This window comes from Meriones unguiculatus, chromosome X (genome assembly GCF_030254825.1).
Source record: "Meriones unguiculatus strain TT.TT164.6M chromosome X, Bangor_MerUng_6.1, whole genome shotgun sequence".
NCBI lineage: Eukaryota > Metazoa > Chordata > Mammalia > Rodentia > Muridae > Meriones > Meriones unguiculatus.
In genome coordinates, this window is record NC_083369.1 from 34,458,236 (window position 1) to 34,477,042 (window position 18,807).

Below are 18,807 nucleotides of genomic sequence, written 5' to 3' on the forward strand. Positions count from 1 at the left end.
GAACAAAAAAACATTTACTATTGCTGATAAAATCTCTCTGGAGGTGCTGCATCCAGGATGTCCTGGCAATATCAGAAGTGAAATAAATAGCTCCCAGTTTTCTTCTTCAAAGAGAAAAATGAGTTTACTGCCCAAATATGCCATTAAAGTCAAATTTTTCACTACCATTATCAAAGAAAAAGCTTGATTGCATGTTTCAAAAATCAAGATATTCAAGCTAGAACATAGTGAGCTCCAGGTCAGCCAGGCCTACATAGTAAGTCTCAAAAGTAATAAACCAAAACACCATCCTAATTAATCCCCCAAAGTATGACTTTTAACAAAACTTGGTTGATTTTATGCTCAATTAAAAACTCCCTAAATGTCCAGAGTGCTAGTATTATTATGTGTCATCATACTCAGCTCATTCATTTTGGGGGGAAGGGTGCAGTGAGCTTTATTGATGATATTCAAGAGAGTAGGGCTCCCTGGGCCCCTCCCACTATTCTGGGGGTCTGGGATTGAAACTGAAGGAGATACTAAGTGTCAGAGGCTGAGATGGGACAAGGACTCCTCAGCAGCTGAGGGTCTCTTTCCCATTCTCATATCCTTGCTGGGGTGGGTGGTCCAGGCCTTCTTACTCCTCAGAGGCCATGTAAGTCAAGATATCCACCACCCTGTTGCTGTAGCCAAATTCATTGTCAAACCAGGAAATGAGCTTTACAAATTGTCATTGAGTGGAATGTTAGTCCCAGCATCAAATATGGAAGAGTGGGAGTCACTTCTGAAGTCACAGGAGACAACCTGATTTTCAGCATAGCCCAGGATGCCCTTTAGTGTGCCCTCAGATGCCTGCTTCACCACCTTCTTGATGTCATCATATCTGGCATGTTTCTACTGTAAGCAAGTCAGATCCACAACAGAAAATTTGGGGGTAGGAACTGAGAAGACCATGCCAGTGAGCTTCTCTTTCAGCTCTGGGATGATGTTGCCCACAGCCTTGGCAGCACCAGTGGATGCAGGGATGATGTTCTGAGCAGCCCTATGGCCATGATGCCACAGCTTTCCAGAGGGGCAACCACAGTCTTCTGGGTAGCAGTGATGGCATGAACTATGATCATGATTTCTTCCATGATGTTAAAATTATCATGGATGAACTTGGCCAGGAGAGCTAAGCAGTTGGTGGTGCATGAAACATTGCTGACAATCTTCAGTGAGTTGTCATACTTCCCATGGTTCACTCCCATCACAAACATGGGAGCATTGGCAGAAGGGGCAGAGATGATAAACCTTTTGGCCCCACCCTTCAAGTGGGCCCTAGCCTTCTCCATGGTGGTGAAGACACCAGTAGACTCCACAACATACTCAGCACCAGATCACTCCATTTGATGTTAAAAGTATCTCACTCCTGGAAGATGGTGATGGATATTCCATTGATGACAAGCTTCCCGTTCTCAGCTTTGACTGTGCTGTTGAACTTGCCATGGGTAGAGTCACACTGGAACATGTAGACCTTATAGTTGAGGTCGATGAAGGGGTCATTGATGACAACAATCTCCACTTTGCCAAAGATGCGGGCAGCTCCAGTATCCAGGCATCCACCATGGCCCAATCTGTTCACTCCGACTTTCACCATTGTGTCTAAGAGATGAGGCTGGCATGGCACAAAAAGATGCAGCTGTCGTTGGAACACGGAAGAGCAGAGAGCCTCTCATCTAGTACCTAATTAATTTTTTTTTCAATAAGAAGAATGGAGAAATTGCTTACTGTGCTTTTTTCACAGGATCTGGTGTTCCATACCCAGCATAAATACAGTTCACAACCATCCATAATTCCAGTTCCAGAGGATCCAACACCTTTTTATGATCTCTGTGGGTACCAGGTACCAGGGCATATGGGTCACATGAATGCATGCAGGCAAAACACACACACACACACACACACACACACACACACACACACTGAAATCGAAAAAAAATCTTTAAAAAATGCATTCATCAAGGAATTCCTGGGGCTTGCAGATATATACAGTTCAGTGGTAAAGTGCTTAGTATTTAGCTAGCATGTCTGAGAGCCTATGTTTACTTTCTAAACCCTCCACCACAACAACACAAGAATTATAAAAAAGGAGGAAGTTTTCTACCATGGAGAAGACCTTGGAATGGAGGCTGGTAAGACACTATTACTATCAGCAGCAGACTTGTCTTTCTCCCTGTTACAAGCCATTAGGCTGCTGTTGTAGTGAGAAGTGTTCATGAACTCCAAGCTCTAACTCTGCTCAGTAAAGATGGAGTGGGAAGCACCTTGGCCTGAAAAAATGAAAACAGCCTTTTGAACCCATCTTTTTCTTTTTCAACTTTGACAGCTAAAACCAAGGTGGGCATCTACTATTCCAGTGGATTTTCTTGAGAATAATCATTAAAAGCTTTACTGGCAGCCAAGGATGCAAGGCCTTATATCCATTAAGAATTCCAGTGCAGGGGAGCCAGTGGCAGCAATGGTACTGGTGAGAGATCAGGACAGCACCTTTCAGTGAAACATATGCCTGAACACTGCCAAATGTTTTAACAATAAAGACTTGGGATGAAAGCCTGCTAGCTCAGAGAGGCTGAGCTTCTTCAGCCGAAGTTCCTCAAAAGGATCCTCCTTCCCCACTCTTTCTCAAATAACCTCAAAATGAACGTTCCTCCCTTCTCCTTCCTCTTACTCTCCATGGTTTTTCTCTATTTTTCACTCCTTGACAACTGGATGCTTACTCTGCCTCTTGACCAATGGTTGACTTTATATAATACGGTCTTGAATTAAAGGTATATGCCATGGTTGAGTCACACCATAACTAGAAAAGGGTTTTTTATTCCCATTAAACAACACAATCTCTGGGTTCACAGTGTGATCAAATATCCTGCAACAGTTTTCAGCCTATTTGGTCACTTTTTCTGTAGGTCGAATTTACACTTGTGGCTGGGGACCAGACCTGACAGATAAGTGTGTTCAGTTTGAAAATCCAACATCATCCAGAGCAGGGGCTGCATGGGGTAGTAGACTCCAGAGAGCATACTCCTGCTAGTCCTCAAGGCCACAGCCAGAGATGGAAAATAGAAAATTGGGGAAGGAATTCAAAGATTTAAATTTGGAGATAGTGGTTACCAGATGTCTTTCAGAATTGCAGCATTTCTATTTGGGATATTTGCCACAGCAAATATAACAATATTTAACATAAATGATGGACAGCTTTCTCCTGCTATCCTTAGGGTACCTGCTAGGTGCATGAGCAGTTCTTGTCATACCTCTTCCTGTTTATATCGCTGTTGATCATGTTATGGTTCCTGACTGCTGTTAGGTCTCAAAAATTCATTTTCCCAAAGTCTGGCATTTATACAAAATCTAGCATTCCCTTAGGGACTTAAGATAGTTCTTACTTGCCAAAAGGAACCATTCTTCTTATCCCTGGCAAAAATGACACTTGTCTTTTTCCATTAATGTGGTACCTAGTAGCATATTAGGGTTATGCTAGCCTCTAGGACCCCTCATTTCCTACTCACAAGTACCTGCTGCAGAATCATCCTGACTGACATACTCCTAGCCCTATACCTCTTCAGCCCCTGAGCTTTTCTTCCTCCCCTAGCTCCTCTTCCTTATATAACTAAGCCATTTTGGCTACATGCCTTCTTGGTCTCTGTTGCTCTTGGTTACCATGCCCTCTCTTTCTTCCCCCTCTGATGGCTCATTTCAGTTGCTAACCATGTTTAGTCTAGACCCTTCCAGATGCCTCTGGCTGTATTCTTCTTCATATCTGCAATAAACCTTCTCTTCAAACATATCTTCAAATAATCATATCCTCATTTTTTCATTGAGTTGCCTAATCTAAAGTTCCTGTTTGCATCTATAACACCAATGCTATACACTCAGAGATAGCTTTTTTTCTACTTTTTAAAATATTAGTTACAGTTTATTAACTTTGTATCCCAGCTGTAGCCCTCTCACTCATTCCCTCCCAATTCCACCCTCCCTCCCTCCCTCATCTCCCTGTCCCTTTCCAAGTCCACAGATAGGGGAGGTCCTCCTCCCCTTCCATATGAACCTGGCTTATCAGGTTTCTTCAGGCCTGGCAGCAATCCTCTGTGATTGCTCCTCCCTCGGTGGTGGTGGGGGGGTTTAAAGGCCAGTCATTGAGTTCATGTCAGAAATAGTCCCTGTTCCCTTTACTAGGGAACCCACTTGGACACTGAGCTACCATGGGCTACATATGAGCAGGGGTTCTAAGTTATATCCATACATGGACCTTGGTTGGAGATACAGTATCATAAAAGACCACTGTGCCCAAATATAATTAGGCCCTTGTGGAGCTCCTGTGCTCTCCAGGTCTTACTAACCTCCCCTTCTTTTATATGATTCCCTCACTCTGCTGAAGGTTTGATTATGAGTCTCAGCATCTGCTTTGATGCACTGCTAGGTAGAGTCTTTCAGAGGCTCTCCGTGGTAGGTTCCTGTCTTGTTACTTAAGGACATTTGCTCAACCATGTCTATAGCAGCTTTATTCGTAATAGCCAGAATCTGGAAATAACCCAGATGTCCATCAACGGAGACATAGATACAGAAATTGTGGTATTTTACACAATGGAATACTACTCAGCAATTAAAAACAAGGAAATGATGAAATTTGCAAGCAAATGGTGGGATCTAGAAAAGATCATTCTGAGTGAGGTATCCCAGAAGGAGAAAGACACACATGGTATATACTCAGTTATAAGTGGGTACTAGACCGATAAGATAAACATACTGAAATCTGTACACCTAAAGAAGATAAACAAGAAAGAGGACCCTGGATAAGATGATCAACCCTCACTTAGAAAGACAAATGGGATGGACATTTAACAGCTCCTTTTTATAGGCAAAACAAAACAAGTCACATCTGCATAAGGAAGGGGTTCATGGAATAGTCAAACTTGTTTTCTTAAACCAATTCCCTGTATAGAAGTTATGGTCCAAGGTCACATAAACAAGCCAAAAGAGCTTGGCAAAATATCCCGTTTATCTCTGTTCCAGGATAAAGGCTGGGGCGAAACATGTTTTTTGCTGAATACTCAATAACAAAGCAGCTTGCCAAGGAAGCAGCCCTCCACACATGTGACTGCAGTGCCTACAGGAACCAAAAGAGGGTGTCAAATCCTCTGAAAGTGCAGTTACAGATGGTCATTAGCCACCATGATGCTGGGTATAGAATCTGGGTCTGTTGCAAGCACAAGTGCTCTTAACCCCAGCCATCTCTCCAGCCCCTCTATATATGTATATATGTATATATAGTTGTTTAAGAAAGGTTATAAAACATTTTGTTTCCATACAACTAATTCAAACATTTTTAGTATTTGTCATTCCTCTGCTCTTCCCTCCCATCATCCTCCCCTCTTAAATTTCCCTCTCCTTATTCCCTTTTCCTCCTTCCTACCATCTGTGTTGTGCTATGCCCTCCCTTAAGAGTTTTATTCTACATCCACTTCTAAAAGCTCCTTTCTAGTTTCCTGGCTTTTACGGGTACTCTAAGTCAAACACACAAACTAAAAATTTGACACTAGGATCCATATGAGAGACAGTATGTGGTATTTGTCTTTCTGGTTCTAGATTACCTTATTCAATATTTTCCCAGATCTACCGATTTATCTTAAATTTTAATAATTTCATTTTTCTTTATAGTTACATAAAATTCAGTGGGTATTTGCACCAGATATTTACTTTTTACTTTTGCTATCTTTTTGTTGTTGTTGTCTTGGTGATTCAACTATTTTATTTATTTATTTATTTATTTTTGTTTGCTGTTCATTGGTTTTTGAGTACTTATTGGGGATCTTATTTTTTTTTAAATTTGGGGGATTATAATTTAATTATCACATGTTTTTCCTTTACTGTCTCAAAACCCTCTCATATACCATTCCCCACTCTCCAACAAATTCATGGATTCTTTTTTATCAGTAATTGTTATTGTATAAATATATGTGTATATGTGTAATTAATATATATATATATATATATATATATATATATATATATATACCTAACTATAACCTGATCAGTCTATATAATGCTAAGTGTATGTATGTTTTCAAGGCTCACTATTTGCCACTGGACAACAAGTTGGTATATTCTTTCCTGGGGAAGGCTATCTCTCCCACTCTCAGCTTTCCTCAATTGCGTACAGTTCTTAGTGTAGAGTCAAGGCCTTATGGGCTTCCTCCCCCACCCTATGCATTTTGACGTGTTTGCTGGTATTCTTCTTCAGCTCACATTTCTAGCAGTCATGCTGGTGAGACTTCACCAGTATAGCTTCTGTTGTTACTAGGAGAAACAGTCTCACAGCAAAGTCTCTCATCCTCTGGCTCTTTATGTTCTTTCTGCTCCCTCTTCTTCAATGTCCCCTGAGCCTTAGCTGCAGGAGGTTGACTGGGATCCACAACTCTGCACTTCAATTTGTTGTAGATTTCTATAATAGTCTCTGTCTGTTGCAAAGAGAAGTTTCCTTGATAAAGGATGAAGGCTGTATTTATCTATGGGTATAAGAATAAATGTTTATAGATTGTTCTTAGGGATTATGCTAGTTTGGTAAATTAGTGGTTATAGATTCATCTTCAGTAAACATAACTTCACTAGAACTAAGTAATTAGGTAGGCTTCCAGTATCAGATATGGTATCTCCCTCTTGTTGAGTGGGTTTTAAATACGATTAGAAAGTTGTTGGTTACTGCCAAGGTATGTGTGCCACTGCTGTCCACATAAGGTTATAATGCTGTGTTGGTGCTTCGTAGGCATCATAGTTAACTACACTTGTTGGTTGTTTCCCTCTTTTAGCTGGATACAAGTGAACTGATAGGGGAAATGAGAAAAGGAGAACTATTTAGGGAGGGTGTGAGAGGTAAATACAGAAGAAACAATGAGGAAGGTCTGAAAATGCCACAACTCACAGACTATTGACTATTTACCTAAAATAATAAATCCTAACAAAACATGTAACTAAACATATACATTTTATAAATTTTAATGAACTTTTCTCATCTGGGCCAACAGTACTCACTCGATGAATCAGTAACCACATAACAAAAACCTCCATACCAGGTATGAGAAACCCTTTTTTGAGTTGTTGGCCAGGGTTATCTAAGAGATCTTCAAAATGTACAACTTATAGGTGTTGCCCTTGGTTCCTGCCCGCCCAGTGGTGGAAGTAAGTCTTTATTGCTGAAGACACCATGCTCTTCAGAAACAAAGCCCATGGACCTCAGATTGGAACTGATCTGAATGCCCACTCCCTGAAGAATGACTAGCTTTTATGGTACCATATATTCATTATTCATTACAGTTAATAGACATCTAAGCTGTTTCCATTTCCTAGATATTATTATGAGAGCAGCAATTAATAAGGATGAGCCTTTGTCTCTGCATCCTTACATTTTTTTTTTGTATTTTTCCTCATTTTTCATGTGTTCTTTGAGATTTGCCTATCTCCTCCATCTCTTTCCAAATCTATGCTCTTTTCTACCCACCCAACTTTGAGTCTTCTTTGTTTTGTAACCCATCTAGTCTAATTTGTGCTTCCCATGTATTCATGGATATGTGGCCTTCCATTGGAGCATGTTCAGCATACTAGGAGCTACACACTAGAAGAAAACCAACTCTTTCTCTCCCAGGATGTATTAATTGAAAATAGCTTCTCAGCTAAGGTTGGGACTTCCTGCTCACCTCCATTTGCCATGATGGGATTTTTTTTCTGAGTTGATCTTGTTCAACTTTTGTGTATGCTGCCAAAATTGTTATAGAATTCATATGTGCAATTTATTTGGGTTTATCTGACTGTTGGTTGGTTTTTTGGTTGGTTTTTTTTTTTGTTGTTGTTTTGTTTATTTTAGGCTAGGTCTTACCATGTAGCCATGCCTGGCTTCGGATTTCCTACTCAAGGAGAACAGCCCAGCTCTGTTTCCAAAGTGCTAGCATTAAAGCTGTGATCCATCATCCCTACTCTTATCTTAATTTTAAAAATTGTCCTTTGCAAGTATCTTACTAACTCAGTTGGTAGAGTAAGAGCCTCAAAAATACTCCTTGTTCTGGATATGTAGTGTGATATATGTACATTTATAATTTTTGTGTCTAGTATTCTTGGCAATGATAATTATTTTTGTGCAGAAGGTGGGTCCTTTCATATCCTTGGTAGAGGGCTTTCATGCTGCTGCCCTGTTTCTTGCTTGGCTTATCTACTCCAAGCTATTTTGGTTTGAACAAAAACTTCTGTTTCCTCTTCTCTGACTGGTTTGCAAAAGAAGAGAAGAAGAAGAAGAAGAAGAAGAAGAAGAAGAAGAAGAAGAAGAAGAAGAAGAAGAAGAAGAAGAAGAAGAAATTTCGTGTTGCCTGGACTGTGATACATGGCACTGTCAAGATTCAATCTGGGATTTGGTGGCTTATGATGTCATAGTTAAATTCAAAACATTTTACTATACTTCATGAGTCAGTCCTGTGCTTATGCAACTGATAAGGATAAGCTATGGAAACTGGTTAGGGATTCCAGAGTGAGCTCGAAGAATATCCTTTCTGGAGGCCAGAAAAGCCATAAGAAGGCTTTGGTTCCTGTTCCTTTCTCTTCTAAAGGAATACTTTAACTAAAGACTCTATAGGTCTATGAGACAGAAACTAAAAGAAGGTACCTGGATGCATGGTATTTGGGGCAAACTGGACAGATCAGCTCATGTCCGTCCTAGTGTCTCAGCCCAGTTTCGGCCATTAGTTAAAAAAAAAAAAAAAAAAAAAAAAAAAAACAGAAACAAAAACAATCTAACAACACCAGCCACTTGATGGCCTCCCAGTCCTGGGGACTCTTCCTGCTGTTCAGGAGTTCTTTTTTCTTTCTTTCCCTTAAAAGTCCCATAATATATCTTTTTTTTTTCTAAAACTTACCCTCTGTGCTCTGTGAATTTTATTCTTCAAATTTGTGAGACAAGAACAAAAAAGCCAGTATATTTTGAGAGCAGTTTTGGTGGTTGTGGAATTTCTGTCTACCTATCTCCAAAAGCTAAACATACCCAAGATCTGAGAAAGGTTCCATCACTCTCAAAGATTCCTCAATATTTTTGTCAAACAAGTTAACATTAAACCTAAAAATGACACAGATTATTTATTTAAAAAATATATCAGAAGATTCAATTACCAAGCTCTTTCCAAAGTCTCACTCTTTGTCTTTTCTGAGGTTCCTTTCACCAGTTTTCTTCCGTGAATACTAGAGCTTTTTCTGTATGTTTAATTTCTCATAAGTATATGGATCATACTTTTCCAGCTATGAGTGCTATTAGGCTTTCAGGGAAGATTTTCATATATATCTCTCTCTTTTTCTCTCTCTCTGTCTTTGTCTCTCACCCTGAAAAATGTACCCCATTTGATGATATTTATCAAGGCAAGACAAAGGTTTACCTCCATTTCCCCAGTCCTTTAAACTCTCTAAGGTTGACACTTGCCTTTGGTTGATATTGGGATTGAAGGAGCACCTCTGAAGGAGTTCCATGCTCTTGTGTCCCATAACAAAGACATAGGGACTCTATCAGAAAAAAAAAGATATATTTCTAAATCAGGGAACAAGCCAGAGCGAGAAAAATGCTTAACAGATCAAGCATCCCCAGCTGTACAAAAAGTTGAGGGTTCTTTTTTTTTTGTTTTTATGTCACATAATGCAGGATTTTGACTCATCTGCATAGTGTGGTCTTTCTACCAATTGCTCTGGTTACATTAGTGGGATGAAGGAACATGAGGGTGCTCCAGCCTTCTCTAAACTCCGATTTCTTTCATATGATAATTTTTGCAATCTTAGTGGAAGGCTCTCCAAGACCTCATTCTCTACCCTATAGTCTGTCCTCAGAGTCCTTCTATTGTTGTGTAGCATGCTTCATTCTCAATAAGCATTTGAAAAGGTGGAATGCCATCATTGTTGATTCAGGGACATCCTCTTAGCTTTGGTGCAGTATTACTTTCAAGAGTACTATGTTGCAAGATATTTGTTCTCACTGTGAACCCACCCCCAGATTGTGTTGTTTACTGGACAAACCTGTTTCTAGTTATGGTGTCGGTCAGCCTTAGCACACAACTTTAATCCAAGACAGGATTAAATAAAGGTAACCCTGGGTCAAGAATTGGAGCTAGCAACCAGTTGACAGGGACTGAACATAGAAAAAAATCAGAAAGAGTAAGAGGAAGTGGGGAGAATGAATAGGAAGATGCACAGGAAGTAGAAGGGAGGAACATTCAGTTAGAGATAGCCTAGGGAAGGAGGTTTTTGTTTTTGTTTTTGTTTACTTCTGGGACATCGGCTGAGAAAGAATGTCAACAGGGTGCTTTCTGCGTGTCTAAACTAGCAAGCTTTTGCCCCATCATCTGGCTAACAAGTCTTTATTGATAAAATCTAATGATTGAGATTTTTGTTAAAAACATATGATGATCCAACTCATGGCTTGACCACAGAGCCAGAGACATCACTGGGAAAACCTATTTCTAGTGTGGTGTGGCTCATCTCTAGAACAAAACTTTAATCCAAGAGCTTCCTACTTGATATTATAAACAGGATTAAATAAAGTCAACCCTAGGTAAAGGTAAAGAGGCAGAGGTGAAACAGCTTTTCTTGGGGAAGGGATGGACTCCTGGCCAGGTGATTGATAGACACAATTCTCTTAACTCTTAAGAGAGGAGAGAATAGTGTGTAATGTTCTCATCTTTGGAGTGTATTAAAATGACATATTTCCACCCTGGTCCAAAGATATTCTATTCTTTTGACCAGAAGTGGTAAAGCATTTTTGCCTTTCTAGGGTTATGAAGGAATATTCCTTAGTATTACTAGGAAAATGGAAAGTGGCGTCCAAAGCTGATCATGAGGCAGGGGTCCATTCTTGTGGCTTCCAATGTTACCAATGTACAGGTAGCTACCTAACAATTTGGTTAAGGATCTAATTTTGCCTGAGTAGATATCTCTGAAAAAGAAATCCTTAAGAAACTGCAGGAAGTGGTATGGCATGAGCCTAACAACTTAGCACTTATCCTCCCCATGTTGACACACAATCAAATGAGTGATTCTATTCCTTTAACCCTTGAGACAAGGTACAACTGAAATCAGGAAAATTGAAACATCATCTGCAAAAGAATCAGGAGATATACTTCTGCTCTGCCACCTGTAACAGCCATGGGGGTTCATTTCAGAGACTTCTTCCCAGGTGAAGTTGGGAATTTTGAGCATCTGTGGGAAAGAATTTTAGGATAAGTCTGTTGAAACACAGTTGGAATTAATTATGTTAATGTTTTATTATAGATGTGGTAGAGGGAGGCCAAGAAGAAGGCAGGGAAACTGGTTCTTAGGAAAAGGAAAATATATAACCAAGACATGGGTGTGTTCTCAAGAGAAAGGTCCATTTAAGTGTCTTGACAGTTTAGATGATTTTCAAATTTGCTTTTGTTAAAAGGGTATCTAATATTGTGTGGCCCAGAGATGCAGGATAGACTTGTGAGCTGATACTGCAAGCTATACTTTTCTGATTAAGCATGTTTTAAGCCCTAAGTAAGATAGCATAGATTGAAATCCATAAGCAAGTGGGTTATCTACGAATACACAAGAGGGAATAATAGCAGGTTGGCTTTCTTCGAGACAGGGTTTCTCTGTGTAGCCTTGGTTGTCCTGGATTCACTTTGTAGGCCAGGCTGACCTCAAACTCAGAGAGCTGCCTCCCTCTGACTCCCCATGTGCTGGCATTACAGGCATATGGCATCACACCTAGCTCAGGCTGGCTTCTAAATAATAGGTTTCTGAATCATGTGTTTTGCCTTTGGAAAGCTGAAGACAAAAAAAAAAAACAAAAAACAAACAAACAAAAAAAAAACCAACCAACCAACCAAACAAACAAACAAACAAAAAAACCAAAAACAACAACAACAACAAAAAAACCCCTCTATGCCCTTGGCTTGACCTTGACCTTAAATGGTGTTCAAGCCATAGCAAGCCAGTCATCTTTTCACTATATTTACTAGTTCTCCATGCTTGCTAGGCTTCCCATGAATACCAAGTCTCCTACGCTTAGCAGGCCTGTTATGCTAGGATAGCCTTACATGTTTACCTGGCCTCCATGCTTGCTAGCCCTCACATGTTTACCAGACATTCCATTCCTTACTAGGCCTTGCTTGTTTACCAGGTCCCCAATTCTTGCTAGGTATACATGTTAACAGATCTTACAGGCTTACTAGAACCCTCCCCGCTACTTACTAAACCTCCAATGTTTAACAGCCACCCCATGGCTCCTAGGACTTCCATGTTTAGCAAGCCTTCCATGTGTACCTGGTCTCCCAAGCTTCCTCTGACTCCCATGTTTACTAGATGTCCCATGCATACCAGGCCTCCCAAGCTTACAATGTCTGCCATACTTTGTAGGCCTCATATGTTTTCTACGTCTTTCATGTTTAGTAGGCCTCCCATGTTTACCAGGATTCCCATGCTTACTAAACATGCTTAAAAGGCTTCCTATGCTTAGTAGGCCCTCCTTTTCTTTTTTAACCAGGCCTTCTGTGCTGTCTAGGCCTCACATTTATATGAGGCCTCCCATGGTAACTAGAACTCCCAAGTTTGCCAGGCTTAACATGCTTACTAGGCCCTCCATGTTTTCCAGGCCTCCCAGGTTTCCCATGCTGGCTAGGTTCGTGTTCAGCAGCCCCATGCTCATGAGGCTTGTCACAGAAACTAGGCCTCCCATGCTTACTAGGCCTCCCAGGCTAACCAGGCTTTTCAGACTTAGGAGACCTCCCATGGTTACTATGTGTGAAAAAGGATTTTTTTTTTCCTTTTGTGATGTCAGCTGAAAAGGAAGCTCAGCTGGGCACTTACTCTGCTTCTCTGAGTTACCAGGCTTTCACCGCAGCATCTGGCTCCAAAGTCTGTATTGAAATTTTGTTTAATAAAACAGGAAGCTTTCCTTCTTCATGCCATCTTAAAAAAAAAACAAAAACAAAAATAAAAAAAACCCACCTCAAACTCAATATTCCTCCCTCCTTCCAGTGTGTCTCTCTCTCCATCCACCCAACTTCCTCTTACTCTTCATGTTTTTTTTGTCACTCCCTGTCAATTGGTTGCTTGGTCTGCCTCTTGACCTATGGTTGACTTATTTAATCCTATTTACAATATTTAATGAGAAAGCTCTTAGATTAAAGATGTGTGCTAGGGCTGAGCCACACTACAACTAGAAACATTTTTTTTTCCAGTAAACAACACCGTCTCTGGGTTCACAGTGTGATCAAATATACTGCAACATACCCATTTACAAAGCCTCCCATGTTATTAAGCCTGCCTTGTTTACCAGCTCTCCATGCTCCTTATGCCTCCAAGGTTTAGGAGACTTCACGTGCTTTCCAGGCCTCCCACATTTACCTTGCCTCCCATACTTACATGGGTGTTCATACTTACCAAACCTACCATGCTTACTAGGCTTCAATTTATTAGTAGGCCTCTCATAATTACCAGGCTACCCTTGTTAACTAGGTCTCATTTGCTTCCCAGGTTTCCCGTGATTACTAGGCCTCCCTTGTTCACAAGGCCCTCTCTGGTTACTAGGCTTGCCATGGTTACCAGGCCTCCATAGTTACCAGGCTTAACATGTTATCTAGGCCTCTTAAGCTTACAAGGCCTCCATTGCTTACCAGGCCTCCCATATTTACCATTCCTCCCATGCTTACTTATGCCTTCCAGGTTTTCTAGACCTCCCATGTTTAGCAGGCTTTCCATGCTTACTGAACCTCCCATACTTTAAGGTTGTCCATGCTTACCAGGCCTCTTAAGCTTACAGGCCTCCAAGGCTTACCAGACCTCCCATATTTACCACAGATAATATGCTTACAAGGCCTCTCATAATTATTAGACTTACCATGATCACAAGGCCTCACTTTGTTACTAGGCCTCACGTACTTACCAGGCCTCTCATGGTTACTAGACCCACCATGTTTACTGGACTTCTCATGCTTAACCAACTATGTTTAAAACCCTCCTCCCCCATGATTTCTAGGCCTTCATTTTTTTAATCAAGCCTGACATGCTTTCTTGGCTTACCATGTTTACCAGACCTTCCAAGTTACCAGCCCTCCAATAGAAACTAGGACTTTCATGCTTATCAAGTTTACGAGGCAGGCCATGTTTACCAAGAGTCCCAAATTTACCACACCTCCCAAGTTTACCAGGCCTCCCATACTTACTAGTTATGGTGGTTTGCATAAGTACGGCCCTAATAAACTGTTTCTCCTGCTGTTCCTGGTGAGGTAAGTCCACACCTGTGCTGGCAGATCCTGAAAGGAGGAAGCAGAGTGCAGGAATGGCTGAAGGTCATAGAGACCACAAGAGGAAGGTAAGTACAAAAACAGACTCTCTCAGGAGTCAGGCTTCTTTGGCAGTGACTAAGGTGCTGGGAATGCCTTATTGGGATGAGGAGGAATTTCAGGGATTTGCTGGACATGACCTTATAAGGACAGGGGAAGTTTAACCTGGCTGCAACTATGTGACCTCCTCTGACAGGTAAAGGTATGGGGCACAGGACTACATGCAGGCCTGGGGCAGAAGAGGGAGTGTTCCTCACTCCCACCAAGACAATATTTCTGAGGTTGAACACAATTTGACTGCATTTCTACTCCAGACCAGCTCCTCCAGATTGCACTGTACCCCAGCCATCCACAAAGGGAATAACATTATTAGGAAGTATCCCTTGTTGGAGTAGGTGTTGCCTAATTGGAGGAAGTGTGTCACTGTGGGGGCAGTCCTTGAGCTCTCCTATGCTCAAGATATGTCCAGTGTGACACATAGTCACCTTCGGCTACCTGCAAATCAAGACGTAGAAATCTGAGCCCCTCCAACATCAAGTCTGCGTACATGCTGCTATGCTTCCCATTATAATAGTGGACTAAACTGAAACTGTAAGCCAGCCCTAAATTAAATGTTTCTGTAGAGGAATTTTAATTCAGAACATGGCTGCTCTGGTAATGGACCACATCCAAAGACCTTCTAGATCTGTGTAATCTAGCTGGAATACAGACATATATTTAACCCCTGGAGACAGAGGTAAGCAAATCTCTGAGTTCAAGGTCAGCCTGGTATAGAGCAAGTTTCAGCATAAATAAAAGCTTAAGTCCAAGTGTGGTGGTATACACCTTTACTACCAGCACTCAGGGGACAGAGGCATGAAGATGTCTGAGTTTTAGTCAGTTTGGTTGAGTCAGTGACTTGAAAGGAGTTCAGTGGAATTGAGTTCTTGGCAGTTCAGTTTGTGGAAGTTCAGATCATATAATTCAGAGGCAGGTATTACCAGGACAGTTTCATAGAGACAGTTTGAAGAGAGAACAAGCTACACACAGGTGAAGACAGAATGAACCAGAGAATGAGAAAAAGCCAGAAGACTAGAAGAGATTAGTTTGAGACCAAGCAGAGAATTTCAGTCAGAAGCTGAGGGAAGCCAGTTTGAATCAGTTCACTTGAAGAGTAGTTTGAGCTAGAAGAGCTGATTTGAACCAGCCAGCCAGAGTTCAGAAAGAACTAGAAAGTGTGTGCTTATTGAGAAATATGTCGCAAAGGTTTAAAGTGTTCTAGGGCTAGATTAGAGTATAAGGAGGCTGGAAGCTTCCAGGACTAGGCCTAGCTTAGCAGACTAAGTCAGTAAGCCTCCAAGATGATTATTAAATCAGGTGAATAAAAGTTTCTTTTATGTCTGGTACAGTGGCACATGCCTATAATCCCATCACTCAGATGAATACTGTGAGTTCGAGCCTAGGCTGGTCTGTAAATCGAGTCCAGGATAGCCAAGGTTACACAGAGAAACTCTGTCTCAGAAAGCCAAAAAAAAAGTTACTTTCACAGTTTTCCTTTATAAGAGTTGCCATGGTCATGTTGTCTCTTCACAGCAATAAAACCCTAACTAAGATACTAAGACTCTGTTAACCAGACCTCTCATGTTTACCAGCCTACCCATGTTAGCCAGGTCTCCTATTCTTGCCAAGCCTCAAATTCTTATCAGGCTCCCAAACTTTCAAGCCCTCTTTAGCAGGCCTAACATGTTTACTAGGCCTCTCACAAAATTTATCAGGCCTGCAGTGTTTACCAGACCTGCCATGGTTACCAGACCTTCCAATGTTTTTGGCCTCCATTGGGTACTAGGCCTCCAATGTTTACAAGGCCTTCCTTATTTACTGGACATCCCAGGTTTACCAGACCTCCCATGATTACCAAGCCTACCATGTTTACCAGGCCCCTTATTCTTACCAGGCCTCCCATGTTTATGAGTCTGTCCAAGTATACTAGGCCAGTCATGTTTACCAGGCCTCTTATATTTCCCAGGCTTCCCATGCTTTCCAGGCATAACATGCTATCTATGCCTCTCTTGCTTACCAGGCCTTCTATGCTGAGTAGGCCTCCCATGTTTACCAGGCCTTCCATGCTTACTACACCAATGACCAGATCTGAATTAATAATGAAAATAAAAAACAAAAGTTTGTTTAATGTGACCACATTGGAAACAAAGGAAAACAATTTCCCCTAAATTCCAAGTCCATTTTCAGGGTTCTGACATGAGGTAATTTAAATAGAGGGCCAGTTAAGTATAAGTAAACATTCTCTTCTAGATGTAGTCAAGTCCATCACTGACCCATCATTTCTTGGCTCTAGTCTCTCCTTCAAGGTGGTCTGACAAAGTTGCAAATGTCTTTCTGGGAGACACATTTCCCTCTGCCTTGTCCTTGTCTTCAGCCCTTTCCTTTATCAATTTGTTTTAGAATATTCTCATTCCTGTCAGTTACCGAAGATTGCCCTGCTAGAGGAAATCATTGCTAACTTTTTTTCATATATAGCCTGGACTTACATATGAATGATCTTAAACATCTGTAGAGAAAAAAAGTTAACAGCAATAATTAAGTATGAGAACATAAATTCTTATTCTTGTGCCTTTACTTTTATCCCTATCTATGATACCTTTATTTGTCTTAGTGATACATGCATGGCTACACAGACAGACATTCCCAGGAAAAGGTATACATGGTTAAAGATTCTACAAGAGTGACTTGCTGATTAGATCTTTGATATTATGGAGAATCTGAATATTGCAGATCTAGAGCCAAATTTTCATGGAGATTTTTCTCACAATGCTACAACCCACCTACAGGGGGTGTTTCCACCAAAGTATTTGATAATTGCCTTGATTTATTACTTTTTTGTTCTATAACTATTAAATGTCATTATGCTGTCATGTTCAAATGTGGTATTTGTTGTGACTAGTGTCTGTGTTCCTGGTCAATAGACATTCATATTTTGACTCCAGACTAAACTATTTCTTATTTTCTTTGAAGTTATAGTTGCATTTTTACACCAACACCTGTGTGCTTTGCTAAATAATATCACTCAAATCTGTTTTAACTGTAATTTAGCATTTCAAGCATTACTTAGTGTATTATAACTGGCGTGGCATGGATGGGTGCATCCTAAAGAGGTGGTGAGAATAAGACACAGAAGTTTTCTGGGCTGTTTAGATAAAAAGACCCTAAAGAGGAGCTGGAAAGACAGCTCAGCAGTTAAGAGCATTTGTTGTTCAGAGGACCCAGATTCCATCTCCAGCTCCCACATGTCTCACCATCATCTGTAATCCAGTCCAAAAGGATCCTATACATGCTCTTCTGGTATCCACAGGCACCAGGCATGCATGTGGCCCACAAACATTCTTGCAAGCAAAGCACTTATGCACATAAAATAAATGCATTAATATTTTTATACAAAAAGGACCCCAGAGAACCAAGATGGAAGTGACCAGCTTGCACCATATCTGAGGGGCCCAGGATTCAAAACTCCTAAATTGGTGAGTAGAGGGGCAGCTGAAGCCAGAACATCAACAATGAGGCTTCCTGGGTGAGAGTGGACAATGTGTGAACTGAGATCATTTGGATCCAGGTTACCTGTGGATGTCTCCAGGGACTAAGAGTGGCAAACATTCAACCCCCAGTGCCCTTCCCCTAGATGGGCCTCCCTCATCAGCATAAACAGCCTGCACTGCCTGCTGCCCCTAGCACTGACCGCCCTGCTGGGTAACTAAGACTGCAAAGGCAGGCCTCTCAGTTACGCAGTGGTTGGCAGCTGCACTGGCCTCCCAGGTCTTTTGGCAGCTGAACAGGTTTCCCAGGGCTTCCTAGCAGGCCACTGTACTAACCTCCCAAGTCTGCAGCATTGGCACGAAGCTGTACGGGTCTCCAGGGCCTCCCAGCGGGTGGTTGTACCAGCCTCCCAGGTCTGCAGCAGGGGCAGCAGGGTGTCAGCTAGCATACAGAGCCCCAGAACTAGGGTTCCTCTACATGAGCAGCCAGACATTGGATACCTCCCACCCATACACCCAATGTGAGCAACATAGGGATTCTTGGGAGAATGCTCTTAACATTGAAGCCCCTGTTCAGTGAGTTTACCAGTGGAGTCCAGGAAAACAATTCCTGGAGCCCAGACAGATCTGAATACCACAAGGAGAATATGACAGGCTTGTAGGCCACTGAGGTATTCAGGGCACCTGTGCATGTGCATTGCTAGCTCAAACAGGGACAGCACCCTCAGCCCCTCTTTCACTTAAGCACCACATTCCAGGCATCTACATGCTCTAGCACCCTATCCATCAAGGCAAAACACACACACACACACACACACACACACACACACACACACACACACTTGCTTGCCAATACTTGGGCACCTGCACCTGCAATCTCCCTCCCTTAGCTACAGCTGAAACACCAACACGCACTCTCAAATCAGTGAACCTCTCTCATATTCCTG

General features: G+C 41.5%; 1 pseudogene; it reads right to left on the bottom strand.

Moving 5' to 3' along the window:
* Window positions 1-616: 616 nt before the first annotated feature.
* LOC110542086 (glyceraldehyde-3-phosphate dehydrogenase-like) lies at window positions 617-1,618 on the bottom strand (annotated as a pseudogene).
* Between the last annotated feature and the right edge of the window lie 17,189 nt (window positions 1,619-18,807).